Source organism: Suricata suricatta, chromosome 5, assembly GCF_006229205.1.
Source record: "Suricata suricatta isolate VVHF042 chromosome 5, meerkat_22Aug2017_6uvM2_HiC, whole genome shotgun sequence".
Taxonomy (NCBI): domain Eukaryota; kingdom Metazoa; phylum Chordata; class Mammalia; order Carnivora; family Herpestidae; genus Suricata; species Suricata suricatta.
Window position 1 is genome coordinate 130,558,047 of NC_043704.1, and position 21,595 is coordinate 130,579,641.

At 46.5% G+C, this 21,595-nt stretch overlaps 1 protein-coding gene and 2 long non-coding RNA genes across 3 annotated transcripts in view; 2 read left to right on the forward strand and 1 right to left on the reverse strand.

The window, feature by feature from the left end:
- RFTN1 (raftlin, lipid raft linker 1) overlaps nt 1-21,595 on the reverse strand; it is a 60,763-nt gene that overhangs the window by 14,704 nt on the left and 24,464 nt on the right. The window lies entirely within an intron of this gene.
- LOC115292307 lies at nt 448-2,210 on the forward strand. Its single transcript, XR_003908917.1, has 2 exons — nt 448-764; nt 1,313-2,210. It is a non-coding gene; the product is annotated as an uncharacterized LOC115292307 (long non-coding RNA).
- Nucleotides 7,427-8,990, forward strand: LOC115292306. The gene is made up of 3 exons (XR_003908915.1): nt 7,427-7,874; nt 8,147-8,528; nt 8,683-8,990. It is a non-coding gene; the product is annotated as an uncharacterized LOC115292306 (long non-coding RNA).

Genomic DNA, 21,595 nt, shown 5'->3' on the forward strand with positions numbered 1-21,595 from the left:
GAGGAATACAGGTATCATCACTGGATGGGGGGCGCCCCAAGAGGACCTTGTTCTGACCCCTTCTCTGAAGCCCCCACCCAGCCCAAGGGACAGCAAATGACCTAGGGACACCCCTTTCTGCCCAGCCCCCTGGGCGCAGCTCACTGCCTCTCTCCTGCCCTGCAGGGCCCTCACCACCTGCTGTGGCTGCTTTATCCTGACAACCCCACCCCCATCCCTGCCTTCCGGATTTCAAGAGGGGAGGGAAAAAGTGTTAAATCCACACTCTAGAGCTTTGCGAGGTTATGATTACTTGGGCCTATCAAGAATAACCTTCCCACTTTATCAAGCACTGTGACAAACCCGCCACAATCAGACAGTAGCCATGGCAACCAGGACAAGCTTTGGCGTCTCACAAAGGCCTGAGTGGCAGAATGGAGTCCTTTTATTAGTGACTGTGCCCCGGCCGGCGGGTTCTCTCAGCGGGCACCCAGCGCAGCGAGACAATGGACAAAGCCCTGCTGAAGCCTGCTGACCTGCTCAGACAGGCCTCGCACTGCGGCCTCTATTTTGCTCTGTTTTATTTCATTCTGTCGCTATCTTTAAGAGAGAAGACAGCAGGATTTCTCCCAAACAGTTTTTCCCCTCAGGGTAGGGGATGTCCGCCGGAGGGTGCAGAAGCATAAAGACTACAAGGAAAAGAGAAAACACAACAAAACATAACCCCCGCTTGACAGAGCTGAAGGTTCAGTCTCAAGTGTTAATATCTGGCCCGTCATCACGTGGTGAGTTGAAAAGTCAAATACAAATGGTAGGGGGTGAGGTGTCGCACTCTGCCAGGCTTTCCAGCTCTATTTGGGGTGGTCTTGATTTAATTAATGTTAAATGTGATTTTCCATAAGCATCTATCAAAGCCTGTTTGCATATTATCAATACTGTACAAAGACGGCATTTCTAGAATATGACACGAGCCCCATGCAGTCGGTGGAAGAGGCTTTCAAGTCCATTAGCTCAGAAAGGTGGTAGAAAACCTATCCGAATGGAGGCTCCCTTTGATCTGCTTTTCGTGACACTCCATTGAGGACAGAAAAGCACAAACAGCACTCCAAAGACAGCCTGCTTATCAAACGGAAAGACATTTCTTTCTGGAAGTAGGAGCACAAATTTTAATTAACTCTCCACTCTCCTGTGTGGATCCGTAATCTCCAATCACACCTGGAGTGCTAAAAAAAAAAAAAAAAATGGAGCATGTCCTGTGGTTTTCCAACGCGTATAAAAGGAATTCATTTGTATTTATGGCTCTTTTTTCCTTTGTTCCCTATAATTTCTCCAGTGGTCGCAAATCAACTAAGGAAACAGACATCCAACACAGCCCTCCCTTGGCCTCCAAAAATCACGACAACAGAATGTGGAGTTTACTAAAAAATGCCTCTGTCTTTTGATCATCTTTAAAGATCCTCTGTGTAGGGAAGTAATCGGGAGGTAACACACGGGTCCAGTGAGGAAGTCTGTATCCTGAATGTCAGCCTGCTCTTCTCTTTTCTCCCGTTTCAATCTGTGGAAGCAATCTGGGAGAAAAGCAGTTTCAAAGAAAAGACTTGGCTCCTTCTACATGACTGTAAATGAAGCGAGGAATTTAATTTCCCATAAGTGAAAAGTGTGCAGGACCAGTTCTAGGCGGGTCTCTGTACCTGAAAACAGTGACTAAGGAATGTTTGCTTCTTCCCAGAAACCACTGGGATGGGCGCTTGCCTTTCATGGAGAAGGCACGTGAAGGCAGAGCCCTGCAAAACACGGTGTGTGTCTTTCGTAAAACTGCTGCCCAAACACTAATGCCCAACACTTACGGGCATGGTACACTTATACTACTGTTTCTTTACTGTTAGTTTTAAATATCTTTTGATTTCCTACCATGGGACATAAAGGCTTAGCATTCCCATACACTTCTCTTACTTCCTCTTGGTGCCTCAATGGTCATAGTGTAATTTTAATCAAATCAAAAGTCAGTGTTTGTGTTATTACAACTTTGCAAATATCATTCAATGCCAGGTCAAGTAATGCACTGTGACTATGCCTTCTTTTTCACATGATCCTTTAAATTTCCTGGAGTTAATCATGTCCTCACTTTTTTCCTTCATATGTCTGGTTATACATGAACCCATGACTAATTTATTCTATATGCTCAAACACTTCTATTTTATGGCCACCAATAAATATCCCATGTGCCTAAATACATTAGTTCTTTTTTTTTTCCCTCCATCAGAGTCATCACTTCTGGAGCTTTCTGAACCCTTGCTCTAATCCTGGTCTGGCTACTTTCCATGCTGAGTTCTTCTCCTCCTGCTATCTAAGGCTGGTGTCTCCTCCTCCTTGGTTTCCTCCACATTTTGGTGGAGTTCATCCTCCAGGGGCTAGGACACAATGTCCTGAAAGTCATTTGAATCTGTGAGTTCATAAACATGTCTTTGTCATCACCCTTAACTACCAGTTCAAATACAGATGTCTGGGTTGAAATCTTTTTCTGTTCAGATTTTTCAAGTATTGCCCCGCTAGCTTCTAGAGATCAGCACTGCTATTGCAAAAATCTCTTTTGATTGCTAATACTTTGTAACCTGTTGTGCTTTGTAAGATTTTAGGATATTTTTCCCCCACGACGTTTCAGAATTTTACTATCTGCCTTGGGGTGCGTTGTTTATACTCAAAGGACTGTATGCACCCGATGGCCTTACCATCGGAGGATTCTTGTCCTGAAGTTCTGGAAAGGGGTCTTTAATTCCCCTTGATAATTTTCCTTTCCTCTATTTTCTCCCTTCTTTTTGGATTTCTATAAGTCAAAATGGAGGACTGAAATTTTCATTTTATTGCCCCGCCCCATCTTCTTACTTTGTCTTTTTACTTTACCTCCTGAAAGATTTCCTTTATTTTTCAGCCTTTTTATTACCTTTTTAAATTTTCAGCAGCCCTACTTTTAAGACCCAGAGGCTGCAGGGATGGGAGGGAGGGACTTACCACCACATGTAAGGACTTTAAGCCAATGCCCCAAGCTGTCAGCTCTGCAGTTCACTCTCCACCATTCCGTGGCCATTTATACTTTGAAAACAGAGCCTTTCTCACATTCTGCAAGAGGAAATGGCTCCTTGTACATTCAAGTTGTAGTTTCCTGTACTTATTAGCTAAACGAATTACCTCCCTCTACCCACTTTCTATTTTCTAAAAATGTGTTGAAATCACTCCTTTTCTTTTCTTCCAATCTTTTTGTTCTTATGGATGTTTTACCTGTCTGTCTCTCTGTCTATCTATCTATCATCTACAGTCAGATTTTGTTATTCATGCTAGTTATGGCCCATAATGCTGCCAGGAGAAGCACTGAGCACTCTGAACCAAAGGTCCGCGGAAGCACAGGTTGGCTTCCTGTGAGCTACTGATGACAACACCTCATCACCCGTTCAGTGTGGAACCTTGTTCTATGCGTGTTTCTGTTTAAAGGCACCTTGTTTACTATGTCTTCTTGATTACCTTTGAACTCATGGACAACAGTGTTAGAACTCAAGCCTGAACAAAACTCACCTAACACATGTATTTGCTCTAGAAGCCACATCACAGCCTTCTTGTGCCTAGAACACCAGATAGCACTTCAGCATTAGGCGTGGGGCTACTTTCAACAGCAAAATCACCAACAAAAAGCACAAAAATGTGGAAAACGTGGCACTAAGCAGACTCCAAAAAGGACATTTGTTTATAGTAGAAGAGTTGAAACAAGAAGGCAGAGTGGCCTTGGCTGGGAACATGAATTTTGGCACCGCAAGTTTTTGGGCGCTCTCCATGCCTGCAAGTGATAGTGAGCATTGATTTGGGGATTACGAATAAATTAAGCGAGTAGGATCTACAAATATAGAATCCATGAATAATGAGGATTGACTCTATCATCTGTCTACCTACCTACCTACCAAACATCAATCATTCCTTTTATGTCATTTCACTGGGATTTTTCAGAAGAAAGCAGACATAGACGCCTACATCCAACTCCCCACATTTAACACAATTCTATTATTTTATTTTTAATGGGCCTACTGGAAGCCTTTCTAACTAGCTTAGAATCTGGAAGCCATAAAGGAAAAAAACAATAAATCTCGTGACATAAAGCCTTTCTGCGTGACAAAAGATAAGCTGGGTAAAGTCAAAAGACCAAAGACAAAATGGGAAAGCATTTGTAGCTCATATTACAGATAAAGAGAGTTCCTTAAACCTGGTAAAAAAAAAAAAAATCCAGTAATCCAAGTTACACAGATAGGAAGAGAGCCACAGAAAAGGAAATTCAAATGGCCATTAAGCACACAAAAACCCCACCAAATATCACAATAAGAGAAATGCAAACTAAAACTACCGAGAGTATTTTCACCCATCACATTGGTAAAAACCCAGAAGTCTGACACAACTCCTTTGTTGACAAGGCGCGGGGAAGCAGTCATTCTCATACTTCCCTGGCAGGAAGGCAAATTGATTCAACCTCATGAAGAACAATTTGACAGTACCTCTCAAAATTGCAAATACGTTTACCCTTTGACACAACAATCTCACTTCTGGGAATCGATCCTATATATATAAGACATGACAAATGTACAAAGTTATTCATTGGAGAACTGTCTGCAATAGCAAAACACTGAAAATTACCCAAGTGTCCATCAACATTAGACTTCATAAATTAAATTGTGTTTTATGCACATGATGACTTAGGGGTCTGGGTATGGGCTGATAACATGTTGAACCGAGGCACGCGGGACAAGGAGGACAATGAGAAGGAGTGAATTCCATTTTAGAGATGCTGAGTTCAAGGAAGAGTGGAAGGTTCAGGAGGGAGCTGGATGGGGTGGGGCTTGTGGTAGAAAAGAACATACCCATTCACTCCCCCCAAAATGTCTACGTCCTAACCTGTGAAGCCTGAGAATATGTCACCTTCCATGATAAAAGAGGTTTGGCAGATGTGATGAAGTTAAGGATCTTGAGATGGGGCGATTATCCAGGTGGGTTCAATGTCCTTTGAAAATGGTCCTCTGAAGAGAGAAGCAGGCGACGGTAAGGCAAGGTGGTGGGAGGTTGGAAGCCGAGAGAGGCCAGAGTGACTGGCCTCAAGCAGGATGGCTTCTCCAAGTTGAAAAGTCAAGGGACAGATTCCCTCCTAGTTTCCAGAAACTATGAAGCTCTCCCAATGCCTTGACTGCAATCTTAAAACCCATTTTGGATGTCTGACCTCCGGAAGCGTAAGAGAATAAATCTATGTTGTTTTAAGCCACTACAGCAGACATAGGCAACTAACGCATCGTTAGAGGTTGGGGAGAGGTAGGGTGAAAATAAAGAATGGGAGGGGATGGCTGATGCCAGGTAACTGCAAACTCAAGGAGCCCTGAGGACAAAATCTCCTGGTGAGGAGGTGAGCGACTGGATGGGGAGGAATCAGCTCTTGAGCAGCCCGGGTGGGAGACGGGGATAAGGAGAGAGAGTCACACCACTGAATGTCCCGAAAGGGCAAGCAACACAAAGCCTGAGAGACTATCCCTGGAGTGGACGGCGCGGTGTCTCTAGAGCACAGCCAGGACATTTCAGGAGCGAAGCGGCAGACGGCAAGAGGTCAAGCGTGCGGTTGGCAGTGAAGACGAGACAGGGTGTAAACATGCTCTCAGGAAGTGTGGGTTTACCTTGACTGTGCCTGGGTGCAGCAGGCGTCCTGGTGACAAGGGCATGTGGGGAAGAGTCCTGCCTGCATGTGAGGGAAAGCAGACACCCAAGGCAGGGCACGAGGGAAATGCCAAGGGACGGGTCATCTCTGTTTATCACTGGTTAAAGTGGACACTGAACATCGGGTCAGTCTTGAAGGAAACTCAGCAAGTCCTTCAGTAGTTCAGAGGGCAGGGCTATCCTCACAGCCCTCTTCATTCATGAATCTCCGCACGTGGTTCTGTGCCGAGCACCTGGGAAGCTATGGGAGCCCCTTCGCCTGCGGCAGGAGATCCTGGGCAAGGGGGTGTGGGGGCAGTACCCCGTCCCCCCACAGATGGAGGCCACCATGAGCCGTGCTGGAAGGGCAGCAGAGGGAATGACTTGCCCCTCCGTCGTGCTGGAGAAAGGGGAAGTCCCTGTGAGGCCAGCTGCAGCAGCCCTGCCTTCCAGGCCCCTCCCCCCAGGGCCTCCTGCAGGACCACAGCCTCTGCCAGCAGAGGGAGGGGCCAGGATGCTGGGGCCGGCTGGAGATGTTGTTTTCCTCTTTGTTTTACACACAATGCCCCAGAAAAACATTTTCCTGATATGTAATTAGGCCAACATAATAGAGTCTAAGAAAGCAGTCGGTCTCATTTTAGACAACTTTGGCTTTCATAACGTTCAAAGAGAATATGTTAAAAAAAAAAAAAGCTTAGTTCTCAGATGTAGAAAAGGGGGCAGATGAAATCCACGCAGTGCAGAGTCTAGTCTTCCATTCCAAGACTCTGTACCCACCCCTGCTGCTTAATTCACATCTTTGCCTGCTTTTCTCCACCATGCAAGAAGGTAACAAACTCTGGAGCCCTTGGAGAGCCCCACAAAATAATAATAGTAGTTATTATTTGAGATGCACGGTTTGCAAAAATGGCCTCAATTATTACCTCCCTGCCTCCAGGCCTCTTTACAACATAGCTCTGCATAAAGAGGTAGAGTCCATCTCTCCACCCCTTAAATCCAGGCTGGTCTGGTGATTTTCTCTGACCAACAGAATCTGGTAGATGTGACATTATGGGGGTTCTGAACCTAGGCCTCAAGGGGCCTTGCTGCTTCCGCGTGCTCTTCTGGAAGCCTGCCTACGCTATGGGGACGTGCCTGGGCTAGCCTGCAGCTGGATGGTGGGAGACAGGTGACCCAACCAGCTGGCAGACATTTGAGAGTTGCCACGTTGGACCTGCCAACCACGGCCGGGGCATGAGTGAGCCCGGGGCCGGTGGGAGGGTTAGTCAGGCCTCAGTCAGATCACCAGAATCATCTGGCTGATCTATGGACTCACCAGCAACAATTAAGTGTTATCTTAATTCACTAAGCGTTGGGTGTCTTACTCCGCAGTAGAAGCTACCTGATCCACTAGTATTATTCTCGTAAGAGCCGAATGCCCAGACAAATCTCTAGAAGGAAGATCATAGTGAAAGTCTTCTGGTCTGATATCTGCTTCTGAATGGAATTCGGTGTTTTTAATTTGTCAGCACGCTCAAAGCTGGCACCCCGGCCCTCATTTCCTTCCTGCCAGACACACTGTGATCTTGCATTACACCGGGAGCCCCGAAGTCTACCTTGTGAAAACCCACCACCAGGCCCAGCGCTGCCACCGCCAGCCCCTGGGAGGGAGCGATAAAGACCCCCGCTGGGGAAGAATATCCGTGCCCTGGGACACTGCTCTGGCTTCTCCTGAAGAACAACTCACGCCAAGCTGGCTGGGAAACCAAACCTGCGTGTACAAGATAACAGTCGCCTGGACGCTCGGGCCAGCAGGGTGATTTGGGCCTGGCGTGTGTGGTTTCCTCGGAAGCCCCACATGCAGAAGGCGGGACGGGGTTGTGGGGTGGCAGGAGACAGCATGCCGTGAGGCCTCTCAGGGCTGCGTGCTGACAGGCACCTGCCTGGGCAGAATGAGGACAAGAGGCGTGTCACAATGCAGGACTCAGGGATCATGCTGGAGGTGATGAGACCGGGCCGTTTGACGTCTGGGTAAACCCTGGCCATTAGTGGGGACAGCACTGCCACAGTTCTGAGTGCAAACGGTTAAGCATCTCAGAGCTGCTACATCCTGTTGGCTGCACAGCGGGACCTCATACTGTCGCAGCATGGGGCTTATGACCTCCAGGAGCTGACATTTCACATACATACTGAATGCATCAGGGGTGAGCATGTCCTCTCCAGCAGACCTGGAAGCAGCTTTGTTTGATAACAATTAAACGAGAAAGGTTTCTCCATCCAGGGACTTGCCAAGTCCCTCCCACTTGCACTGATGAGTGAGGAAATTAGGTTTTCTGGGAGTAAATGGGATTTGCCACTTTATTACTCCCTCTTTAGACAATATGAGGTGGATGGAGAATCATTTTCTAATCCTCTTTCTTCTTCTTCTTCTTCTTCTTCTTCTTCTTCTTCTTTTTTTACCTTATCTACTACCTAGAAAAGAATATTTAAAAAGTGCTTTCCCACAGTATATAATTAGAGGTGTTTACTGTGGAGTCGGGAGCCCCAAAGTTCGTCAGCAAAAACTCAAGAACTTTTAAGGCTACGTCAGTTACCACCTTCCTCTACTGTAGAGGAATAATCATAAAATGCTAACCCAGAAGATGGCCCTGAACAAAGGTTGGTTCAAAATCTTCACAGAGGGGGAAGCGGAAGGAAAGGATTATTCCATCGTCACTGCGCAAACCAGCGACAGACAGAGCTACACAAAACTCTGTCTTGGTGTGTTGGGCTACGCGGGCCTTGGGTTCACGCTGAAAAGACTGTGCTGTGGGAACGCTCAACACAACAGATTTTCTCTCCCTGACTTTCTCCACCTGGTAAGTTCAAGATGCCACATTTCCACTTCGGCATCCGGTCAATATTCTCTTCAGTCAATTTTCTCCTCACGGTGACCCAGTTGTCACCGTCTTGTTGCTATGGTTACCATGATTCTAACTCAGCCATCTCTCCCCGTGCTCCCCTCTCCCTCAGGCCAGATTACGTCGCACTAATCCCACAGCATGTCCTTTGAGGCCCCTGCTCCTGCTAAGTAGACTTCTAGTACAGCTTCCAACAAGAATATACAGCCTTCAGGACATGTCAGATCCCGGACTGTCCAGTGTCCCAGAAGTCCTTCCACTCTCCCTGGCTCCCTGCTCTCCTACAGCCTACAGGTAAATCCACCAGAGCCTGTAACAGCACTCTTGGGTTTCCACCAGCATCTGGACTGTCACTCACCAAAGAATGAGCTGATGAAGAGCAAACCAAAGTCAAAAACATTAAAATGATCTCAGAGAGACTGTCCAGCTCTATTTGGTATCCTCTAAAAAATGCCCCTGTCACCCACTGTCCATCACTTCATCTTACTGATCACTACTTGGCACAGATTTGTTTATCTATTTACTGCCCTCTCCCTCGCTGGAACGCAATCTCCACAAAGGCAAGGATTTTATTTATCTCACTGCTGATGAATCCCAAGCGTAGGGAAGTGTCCGGCACAAATGAGGGCAGGTTCTGTGTCCGGCATTTTGGGGGTAGGTTCTGCTGCTGCCGTTTGAGGTTCTCAAAGTCTTAGCAACACATTTAACATTGATGAGATCTGAGTTTGCCATTAAAAAATGAGTTAATTTGCCATTCCTTATGTGGAAGCTGGAGGGTGTGATACCCTTCTTCTGGGCATTCCTTATGTGGACGCTGGAAATCGATTCATGTAGGAAAATAAAATGCAGAGAGTCACATGCTGGTCACCAATCACTAAGGCCACTGGATGTTTTAGCAAAGATTATCTGGTAAATTATTAAAACTGGCCACACACAAATTCGTCCGCTCCCTGCATCTGTGCCACGCAGTGCGGTCTGTCTATCAGGAGATAGTGTCTATTCCCCCATCTTTTGAATCTGAGCCTTGTTTTGTGACTTTGTTTGGCCAAGGGGTTATTAACAAATGTGATGCAGACCAAGGCAAGAAATAAGCTAGCACCCTGGGGCTCCTGGGAACCCTGAGGCTGGCATCCTGTGAAGAGGTCCAGCTAGCCTCCCGGGCATTAAGATATGCAAGACCCTGTCGCCCCAGCCAAGAGCCAGCCAACCATCAGCCACATGAGTGAGGCCACCCGGGATCACCCAGGCATGGGAGAGCCCAGGAGAGACCAGCTAAGCTGCTCCAGAACTGCTCAGCTGACCCGAAAAAATCATGAGCTGAGTAAGTGACTATTTGAAGCTACAAAGATTGGAATGGTTTGCTACCCAGCAAAAACTGATAGAGATTAGAAAACAAAACAGCCAACTACCATTTAATAGGGACAAGTCTACCTGCTTCTTTCAAAGGGGTTTTGTTCTCATATAGGAGGATAGAATCTCACGACTCATATAAGTTTTAAGTACAGCAACATTTTTGTGATGAGCCCTGAACTTTACCTTCTTGTCCAGTGCCCCCTTCTGAACACCATGGAGAACTTTCAAGGTAAAAATCAAAAGTAAAGTTTGTTTCCGGGTGCCTGGGTGGCTCAGGTGGCTAAGCAACTCTTGATTTCAGCTCAGCTCATGATGTCACGGCCTGTGAGTTTGAGCCCCGTGTTGGGCTCTGTGCTTGGGATTCTCTCTCTGCCCCTTGCCTGCTCATGTGCACTTGCTCTCTCTCTCAGAATAAACTTCGAAAAAGGTAAAATCTATTTCAATATGATAAAAATAAAAATTAGCTAGCTTACAAAGTATGGACTTTTAAATCACAATGTGATATGAAGTATAAGGATAAAACTGAAGAATATTCCTGGTTTAAAGCACAAGAAAATGGGAACCATCTAAAATCTGCCAATGGATAACTAATGAGGTAAATCAAAATATGATTGTTCAAATACTGAAATACTTTGCAGCCACTTAAATTGATGAAGTAGAAACAGTATCAGCAGTATGATCCCAAATATGAAGATACAGACAGAATATATATGAGAAGAAAATATACCAAGACGTTACGTTGTGATGTGGCTCTGTTCTCAGTGAAGATGAGAGGATTTTTGCTTTTACCTTATTTGTATTTTCTAAACTGTCTTCAATTACAAGCACCACTTTTTAAAAACATCTTTACTGAGATGTAATTGAAATGTCTAAATATTCACCCATTTAGAGTCTTCAACTCAATGATTTTTAATATAATCAGAACTGTGTAACCACCACTACAGTCTAAAGTTAGAACATCTTCATGACGTCTCCAAAATTCTTCTACTTATTAGTAGCTACTCTCCTTCCCCTCATCTCTAGGCAGTCACCGATCTCCTTTGTTTCTACGGACTTGCCTAATCTGGACATTTAATGTAAATGGAATCGTAAAACACGTGGACTTCTGTGTCTGGCTTCCTTCACCCAGCATAATGTTTTCAAGGTTCACTCGTGCCGCAGCGTGAATCAGTACTTCTTTCCTTTTCACTGCCAAACAATATTCCATTATATGGATACATCATATTTTGCTTATTTATTCATCACTTGCAGGAAACCTCATTCTCTGCACCTTTTGGATATTACGATAATGCTGCTATGAAGATCTATGTGTAGGTTTTGTTTTGTTTTAAGGAGGTTTCACACCCAGCATGGAGTGCAATGTGGGACTTGAACTCATGGCCCTGAGATCAAGTCCCTAGCTGGGAATAAGAGTCAGACACACAATCTACGGAGCCAGCCAGGTGCCCCATGTATAGGGTTTTGTGTAGACAGCGTTTACGTTGGGTCAGTGTCTGGGAGTGGAACGGCAGGTCACAGGGTAACTATTAACTATTGACATTCTGAGGAACTGTCCACGCATCACTTTTGTAAAAAGAACGGATCTCCTGAGCCTTCTTAGTCTAACTTGTCAAGTGATGTAAGCAAAGAGACATCCCCTTCCACCTCAGCTGAAGAGGAAGTCAGGAATTCTGCCTCAAAGAGGCCACTAACTTAAAAGCAATGGACCAACCATGCACCCCAGCTCCTTGAATCTAGAAGGGATGGGGCGGTCCTCCAGCCCTGTGGCACCTGGGCAGGCGGGATGTTCCACACGTGGACCCCTCATTTCCAGCTCCAGACCTACTGATGCTGAATCTCCAGGGCTGGTGCCTGGGAATGTGTATTTTTAAAAATATTTTTTTGATTTAATGTTTATTTATTTTGAAAGAGAGAGAGAGAGCGAGCGAGAGAGCGTGAGCACACGCGTATGTGAGCAGGGGAGAGGCAGAGAGAGAGAGGGAGACACAGGATCCAAAGATAGGCTCCAGGCTCTGAGCTGTCAGCACAGAGCCCGAAGTCCGATGCGGGGCTCGAATTCACAAATTGTGAGATCATGACCTAGCCAAAGTTGGATGCTCAACCGACCCAGGCGCCCCATGGGAATGTGTATTTTTAAGTCTCCAGGTGGTCGTGAGGTTCAAAGAGGTCTGGAGCTGCTGCTCTAGTGCTTCCTGCCGAAAGGAGGAGGCCCACTTACTGGCTGAACATCTGAATCACACTGGTGCCTGGCCCTGGCCGTCTCCACTGCGGGATGGTTCCACGGGGGCTTTTCAAAGGGATCAAGTTATTCCCTTGCAGTCCAGGTAAACAGACTCTACCTCCTTTAGAATACACCAGCCTTTCAAAGATAGGGAGCCCTCTACCTGATGGCCCATTTCCCCTCTTTCAAGATAAATATGCGCAACTGTCGCCATCCCTGTCCCCTTCTTCTGTGCCCCTCTATGGCCTGTTTCTCATCAAATATGGCGGGTGTGGGGGGGACATAAGGCTCTAACTCAGCCAGCATCAGACTGAAAAACAGAAAGACAGGTACCTGCTGTGGGCATTTTCATAAACATGCCCAGTTATCTCTAGTTAAGTAGCAGCAAGCTGATGTTCTGTGTTCATTCAAGCAAAGGTTGCAGAAAATTTGTAACCCAAGAGAAATTAATTTGAGATCAGGAAACATGAATATCAAGAACCATTAGTCCTTGAGTCATGGAGTTTGTGCAGCAATTAAAAAATTACATAAGTCTAGGGGGGCCTGGGTGGCTCGGTCGTTAAGCATCTGACTCTTGATTTCAGCTCAGGTCATGATCTCCCCGGTTTGCAGGTTCGAACCTCACACTGTTAGCACGGAGCCTGACTGGGACTCTTTCTTCCTCTTGGTCTCTCTGCCCCTCCCCTGCTCATGCTCGCTCACACACGTGCATGCGTGCTCTCTCTCAAAATAAATAAATAAGGTTTTAAAAAATTAAATAAGTCTAAAGTAAGGTGGAACATATTAAGTGCCAAAAGGAAGGGAAGATGATTCTACAGAAAGCTGGGCCAGGAAAGGAGAGGAGCTGCAGGGTGAAGGCTGGGCATGAAGAAGAGATTCAGAAGAGGAAAGGAGAGAATGAAATGAGGGGACAAAGTGGCAAAGGCTGTGAACTGGTAAATGCCACTTTGTCATAGCTCAGGGCATTTGGAGGGGAGTAGTAGGTAATCTGTTGACCTGTATTAAATTCCTTTTCATTAGAATCGCTGTCAAATCAGGTATTCTCACTTCTATGTTATTTTTTTTTGAACTTAAATGCAACTGATGTTTTTAATACTTAAATGTATCCCTTTTGCATTTCATTGGGCTGGCCTTGATCCAACATTGATAAATTAAGAGACAATGAGATTAGAAGGGAATTAAGTCAGGGAAACCTACTCAAAAAAGAAGTGGGATTAGGTAAGTAATTTTCAAGGTTTCTTGTTTTTTAAAGTAATGGGGCACTTTCCACAAACGCCAACTGCCATCTAGTTTAGAAACTCAAAGTGTAGAAACAGAGTCAGAAAAAGCAGCTCTTGCTGACCTGGCGCGGGTGGGCTGTCCAGAATCTTTCCCACCCCCACTCCCGGACACACCCTTCTCCCTCCTTCTCCCTCGCCCAATTGGAATGTTCTTGGAGAGCTAAGAGCATCCATGTTCTTTATTCCTTAGATCCTCACGCCCACCTGGTATACCCTGGGGCTTCCCAGCTTTGGGTTTCTCTCCATAGGCCCACCGCCTTGTAAATCTCCACACAAACAACTGAAAAAGCTGCAAAACAGGACAAGGTCCCGGATGGCCTCACAAGGCACACGAGCAAAGATCTTCCTTGAACTCAAGCGCACCTTTGCTGAGGACAGCCTCTCCACCAGTCACCCTCCACCCAAAAGCCCTTCCTTTTTATTTAGTTTTTTAAAAAATACTTGGCCAAGTGAATTTCAAAAAGGACAAATTCTAAGACGTGACAGTGAATGATCACTTAAACTATAAGAACAGCCCCCCGCCATGCTCACTGATTTAATATACTGAATTCTTCATGGAGAACCATTTTCCCTGTCCTCATCTGTAGCCTTCTATGCATGTAAAAAGTTCTTTAAGGGGGCCACATGGAAAGCACGAGAAGGAATGTGACAGTCCGCAGGAACAAAGACCAGCCTTTGGCTGTCAGCCAGCAAGGAAGCAAAGTCCTTAGTCCTACAACCACAAGGAACTGAATTTGGCCAACAGCCTGAATGAGCCTGAGGGGAGGTTCCTGCCCTAGAGGCCCCAGTAAGGGACATGGCCCTGCTAATACCTGGTTTCAGCCTCATGTGACCCCAGCAGTTGAGCTCCCCCGGATTCTGACCCATAGAAACTGTAAGATAGTAACTGTCTGTTGAATACTCTCACAGAATAATCTTCCACTCTTCTAATCTGGAACATCCAGAGAAACCTACAGATCAAGCCTATCTTATCACATTAGGGTCGCTTCCTTCTTGTCATTCTGTGGCATACACCAGAGGTTTTAAAGCATACTGTTTTTTCCAAAAAATGCATTTGTTACAAGATTCTTAAAATGTGCTCACCTTTTTCACCTTTTCTTTCTCTTTAGCAAACCTCTAAATTCACCCCGTCTTCACCAGAACGCACGCTCGCCTTTCCCCTGTCCCTAGCTCTAAAAGGGTCCTGCTGATTTAGCACCTTTCACTACCCTCAAGATGCATGACAATAAAGAGAAGTTATTTATGGGCATGCAAAGGCCAGGGGGTGGGAATTCATTTTTAATGACTGCATTCCTTCCCTCTAGTTAGAGACATGAATCCTTCCTGCCCCGAGTCCTTCCATTCATCATGTTTTCACAATGGATGACACACAGTAGGAACTCAATATTTATTTGTTGAATAAATGTTTTAAAAGGTCTAACTTAACACGCATAACTAAATTTTGTACAAGAAATGAAATATGGCTGTCTGAGAGCATAAGACCATTGAGTGTATGGAAGAAAAACATCAAATTCTTCCTTTTCAACTTCCTGCTATCTGAGCTGTCACCAAATGTAGTTTTCTTTAAAAATATTTCTAGGAGCATCCCCTGCCGTTCTAGTCCCACTCAGTGGCAAAAACTATTGGCTGCCGAAACAGCTAGTTGTGAGCCCAGGATCCCTTTCCTAGGTGACACGTTCTCCAGCTCCAGCTAACCATGATCCTTGCCAATGATGTGGGTCTGTGACCTTAGCCCCAGCTAAGGGGACCCAAGGAAATTCTGCTTGAGAGTTTTACTTGCTTATTAAAAAAAAAAAGGGGGGGGGGCACGTGGCAGGAAATACCCTGTTCTTCCCAGCTCTTATCATGTTCACATGAGATGTGCGGAGCTGCTACAGCCACTTTGGGCCTAGTGTTCCAAAGAGAGACCTGGCAGGCAGGGTGAGGACCAGAATGCAGAAAGGTGACAGCACCTGGGTCCTCTGTGATGTCCTTAAGCCATTGAAAAAGCTGACTCTGCAACCTCTCCCCCCCACCCCATTTTCCTCTAGACTCCCTGCTTGGTGAGATGAGAAGAAAAATCCCTACCATAAGCCATTTCTGTTTGGACGTCCTGCTGTTGACATGGAAAGCATCCTCACTGACCGTGTCCATGACCTTATCCTGTCACCTTGGAACCTCGCCTCCAAATGTCTGTCTCCTCCATTCTAGTCTATCTCTCCCAACAACACACTACCTCAGGGCCACCTCCGGACTCTGAGGAGATCCCTACCATGGCCCCCTTAGACCTCCTGCAAATCCAGGCTCTTGCCTGGATGGCAGAGTTCTCTGCAGACTCTCTTCCCAAGCACACATGCGGTCAAGAACAGGCCACAGGGCTCCCTTGCAGTTAGGCCTATGTATGTTGCACCTGTTTCCATGGCTGCTTAACAGGGCCCAGAGATTCGGTGGCTTACAACAATAGCAGTTCATTTCCTCACAGTTCTGGAGGCTAGAAGTCCAACGGCAGTACAACTGTGCCAAACTCAAGGTGTCAGCCGGGCCATGCTCCCTCCGGAGGCTCTAGGGGAAAACCCTTTTCTTCTTTTAGCAACTGTGGCCACCGGCGTGCCTTGGCTGGTAGCTGCATGTCTCCAGTCGTCAAGGCCACCATTTCCCAACCTCTCTCAACTCTGCCTTCACACCTTCTGTGTGTAGTATTTCCCTCTGCCCTCCTCTTATGTGTGACTGTTTTAAGGACCCATCCGTATAACCCAGGATGATCTCCCCATCTCAAGATCCTTATCTTTAATCATATCAGCAAAAATCCTTTTTCCAAATAAGGTAACATTTATAAGTTGCAGGGCTTAGAAGCTGATACTTTTGGAGGGCACCTGTTCAGCCTACTCACACATGTGTCTGTGTGCGTCACCCACCTGTTCATCTCCGGGAGGAGCTCCCTCTTGGAAAGGAAATGGAGGGCCAGCGGTGGGAGGAAGATTCATTTCTTAAATATATACAGTTTTGGGCTGTTAAAGTTTTGTTTAAAATTATTATAAAACCCACAATAAAATTTGTCTCAATTTGCAACATAATTCACATTCCCACATGGAATTCTTGTAAAAGACATATTCTATCTTAGGCCAGTTTCCCCAGAAACAGTCCCCGAGAGGAGGATTTACGTGCATGTAGCTTATTATGAGGCAGTGAGGGGGTGGGGGGAGGCGGACAACAGGCTAAAGCCGAGCGAGGACACAGGGTTACACAACACCCCCCGAACGGTAGCTTAGCCTCAGCCCACGGGAAGCTCGGAGGGGAGGCGGGGAAACCTCTGATAATAGTGGTCATGTGTGACCTGAGCTGGAATGGAAGAGTGGGAGGCAGCTTTATCTATAACATTTTCATTTTTAGAGGGAGAAGTATTGATTTTACTTGGGTAATTAAAAACTAAAATTTAAAATATAACTAGGGGCACCTGGGTGGCTCAGTTGGTTAAGCGTCCAACTCTTGATTTCAGCTCAGGTCACAACCTCATGGTTCGTGGGATTGAGCCCCACATGGGGCTCTGTGCTGACAGCACAGAGCCTGCTTGGGATTCTCTCTGCCTCTCTCTCTCTCTCTCTGCTCCTTCCCCACTTGCACTCACATGCTCTCTCTCTCTCCCTCAAAATAAATAAACTTAAAAATAAAGATAACTAGTTATGTTTCACCACATCCTTTCTTCTGTTCGGCTTTAGATATACTTGTTTTGTCTTTGTAGAAAAGAAGGTAAAATGAGGGCTGAATCATTCCAATTTCTTGAAAAGTATACACCTTCTTGCTTTGAACATAGTTTAAAAAAGTGCCGGTATGTGTTGTGTATGTAGTCACGTACGACCATCTCATTCTGGGCTTACCCTTCGTTTTCTTGGAGTCTGCCTCACTTTTGTCTTTAGCATGCCCGCCCTCTTCAGTCACAGGTAAGAACTACCCCAGGGGTGGCAGGCACTTCTTGCTCGCCTTGCTCAGAGCAACAAAGCAGGCTCCGGCAGCCCAGGGGCAGGTGAAAACAAGGACACGTAGGTGCTGCCTGTTGCAAGGGAAAGCGCACTGAGAAAAAGGGGTCCAAGGAGGGGTGCCTGAGTGGCTCAGTCAGGTGAGCATCTGACTTCGGCTCAGGTCATGATCTCGTGATTCATGAATTCGAGCCCCACATCGGGCTCACTGCTGTGAGCCTGTCAGTGCACAGCCCACCTTGGATCATCCGTCCCACTCTCTCTGCCCCTCCCTGCTTACGCTCTCCCCAAACTAATATTTTAAAAGGGGGGGGGGCGGAATTCAAGGATCTAGAAATACATGGACATTAGCCACTCATGTTCTAATTGTGAAAAAAAATTGTACAGATGTGCTCTCCCCCCGGCTTGCCTCTGCTCTTGCCACCCCCCTTGGCTCATCCACGCATTGCTGGGGCCCAGTGAAGCCCACCGTGTCCAGCAGGCCTTGGTCAGTCTCTCCTCTCCCCCAGGGCCCTTCCGGGCAGCAGGGCACCATCCAGCACTGAGAGCCTTGCTCCTGATTCTTCAGGAAGCCTTCCTCCCACGTGGATGCTCCCTGAGCAGAGGCACCTCAACAAACACCCCTTTGCATTCTTGTCCCAGTCCCGCCCTCTGGCCCTGTGGGGTTTCCCAACTCCCTGGGAGTTCTCTGTCTTCTATCCACCAACCCTCTTCATAATCTTTGGCCAAGGCCAGCCATTCCTCCCCCATCCCCTGGGGAAGTTGGAGGGTTGATTTTCATCCAAAAGCCCATCATCTATTTCGGCCCCTGCCACAATCCACATGACATTTCATGACCCCCGAGTCAAGCAGCTGCTGCCCAGAAGGAGACAGAGGGAAAATTCTGCCTGAAAAAGATGAAACAGGGCCAGCCGGACAGCCAGGACCCCACTAACCGAGCACAGGGCCAAAGACTCAGATCAGAAGTCAGGACTCAATGACCTGATAAAGGCTTTCTGGGGTCACTGTATTTAAATAGGATCTCCATCACCCAGACTGCCCTCTGCCAAGTTCCTAATAGCCAAGGAGCACTAGAGACCCTTTCAAGGGACAAGAAGAAAAGGGATGTCAAAAGTTCAGGGGCAAGTCCAATATGGCCTCATGGCAGGAAACACCGGAAGAGAGGCTGACCCCCAGTGGAAGTGTCGCTCTAGAATGACAGCGGCAGGCACCTAAGGAAATCAATGTCTGTGCAGGTGATGGGTGTGGATTTATAAGGACAGAAGGGAGGTACCTGACCCTCCAGGGATGGTGACAAGCCTGAGGCAGACTCCAAAAAAGAATGAAGGTTAAGCCCAGAATGAGATGGGTTGTACATGACTACATACACATAGCATACACAGACACTTTTTTAAACTATGTTCAAAGCAAAAAGTTCTACACCTTCCAAGAAAGCAGAATTATTCAGCCCTCATTTGACTTCCTTTTCTGTAAGGAGAAAACAAGTATATCTAACGCCAAACAGAAGAAAGGATGTGGTGAGACATAACTAGTCATCTTTTTTTTCTAAGTTTGTTTATTTATTTTGAGGGAGAGACAGCAGGTGCGAGTGGGGGAGAGGCAGAGAGAGAGAGAATCCCAAGCAGGCTCCATGCTGTCAGCACAGAGCCCGATGTGGAGCTCAATCCCATGAACCATGAGATCATGACCTGAGCCGAAATCAAGAGTTGGACACTTAACTGACTGAGCCACCCAAGTGCTCAGTTAATTTTTAATTAGCCAAGTAAAATGAATACTTCTCCCTCTAACCATGAGACTGTTAAAGATAAAGCTTCCCCCACTCTTCCTCTCCAGGTCACACACGACTGCGGTTATCAGGTTGAGGAGTACCTCTTTCCTGCGCTTACATCCACCCACAGAAAATATATCCTATTGTTCTGTGAGGTGTTTTCCCCATTAATGGCATCATGCTGTTTCTATATTAGTCAGGTTCTCCTGAGTAACAGAACCAATAGGATGGATGAGAGATACAGATAAAGACAGAGACGGAGAGAGAGATACTGATACACGTATACTCCCACTTTTCAAGTTCGTGTTCCACCACTTCCCTTTTACAGAAGACCTACATTACTACCTGCTTTTGCCAACTGAAAAAAAAAAACCCAATGAGGAGTTTTGCTTTTATGAAAAACAGCAAAGGGTGAAAATAGCGTTCAGGGTCAGTTTAGCAGCCAGCCGGTGGGGGTAGCACGCGCCCTGAGCGGTGACAGAGGCCCTGCCCAGCTCCTTCGCCCGGAACCACACTCAGCATCTCTGCACCGAGCCACCCTAGCTTCACACTGTGTCCGTGGGCACCTGTGTCGTAACATATAGGAGAAGCCTAAGAGATGTTATGTTTTGCATCTGGGGATGCTCAAAAATTTTCCATATATATATATATGGAATACATGTTAGATGTATACATCTGGATACATGTTAGAGAGCAGCAGGACTGAGTTATCTCTTGAAGAATTGGCTCCTGCAATCGTGGGGGCTGGCAAGTCCGAAGTCTGTGGGAAAGGCCCACTTTTAAGGCCCTCAACTGATTGGATGAGGCCCACCCACATTATGAAGGATCAGCAATCTGCTTTACTCAAAGTCTGCTAATTCAAATGTTAATCATATCTAAAAACTCCCTCCACTACAACATCAAACTTTGTTTGCTTGACCAAACAACTGGGCACGGTAGCCCTGCCGGGGGTGACACATAAAGTTACCCATCACAGCACCACTCTGCAGCCTGGGTTTTCACTTCACATTTCCTGGGGCTCCTTCCCTGCTAGTTTATGTGGAATGACTGCATTCATAACAGGGACGGCCCATCCCTTACGTAGTCATTCTCCTACTGATGGGCATGGACACTGTTTCCTTTTTCTAGCACCAATCATGCTGAAATAACGTCCTTGTGTGTGCCTTCTTGTGAGCAAATGCAAGAGGTGGATGTGAGGTATGGGCTTGCTGAGTCGTGGGTGGGGAGGGCATTTAACATTGAAATGTTTTTATTATTTATTATCTTAAATTATTATTATTGTTTTTACTTTATATAGAAAGCATGAATGGAAAAGGGGCAGAGGGAGAGGGAGTGAGGGAGGGGGAGGAGAGAGAGACAGAGAGACACAGAGAGAGTGAGAGAGAGAGAGAGAGAGAGAGAGAGAGAGAGAGAGAGAGAGAGAGAGAGAGAGAGAGAGAATCTTAAGCAGGCTTCACGCTCAGTGCTGAGGCCACCTGGGGGCTGGGTCATGCCCTCAGCCAGAACCCACAGTTGGATGCTCAACTGACCGAGCCACCCAGGAGCCCCTACTATTTTCAATAGAGATTAGGAACCTGCTTTCCAAAGCAAACCCTCAAATTTTTAAACAGTGAATTTAAAATTAATCAAGTATACATACATTACATTTTAGGGAAAAGGTGCTCAGTCATGCCACTTAGGGCACTGATGTATCACTATCAAAACCGAGAGGGACATGGGGACTCTGACTGAGTGAAAGCACCCAGAGCTGCTAGAAATGACTCAGGGTCGCCTTGAACACCTTGCAGGCCTCCTCTGCCCTGTGATCTGCTCTGGGCTGGAAAAGGGGTGGCGTTACAACCTGGTGGGGGAGGGGGTTGTGTCTTCCATCAAGGTTATTCAGGGCAGAGGGAAAATCTTCTGAATCACAAGAAAAAGACAGAGAATTATTGTCTCTGGCACTCAAGGCTATGACCTCAGAACCAAAATAATTATCCTAGAGAAACGGTGGCAATGGAAGAAACGCCAGATGGTTTAATAAGAATAAGTATTGGCTCCCTGTCACAGCAGAAGGTGGTGGACTCTAGATACCACAGAAATTGATGTTACTCCCTTACACATCCTGTGTGGACTGTTCCAGAGACGGCTGGGAGCTCCTAGAAACAAAAGATGGATCCCAAAAGCCTATGGGAGACAGAAGTTCGTGCAGAACGAGCCAGGCCTGTGTGTTGTTGGACAGCGTTAGGGGACCCGATGGGGGGAGGCACACCCCAGAGTGGATGTCAGTTACAGAAATGCATCTCAGTGAGCCTCTCCTGATTCTTTCAGGGATAAAACGGTGACATGTCAGGTGGAACAACAGAGACATCTGAAACTTCTGGCAAAGGGGTTTGGCGTCGCGTTAGAGACTAGAGAGAAATCCCCCCACACGCCAGAGGACCACGTTCTCCGTCCAGTGTGTTTGACATTGG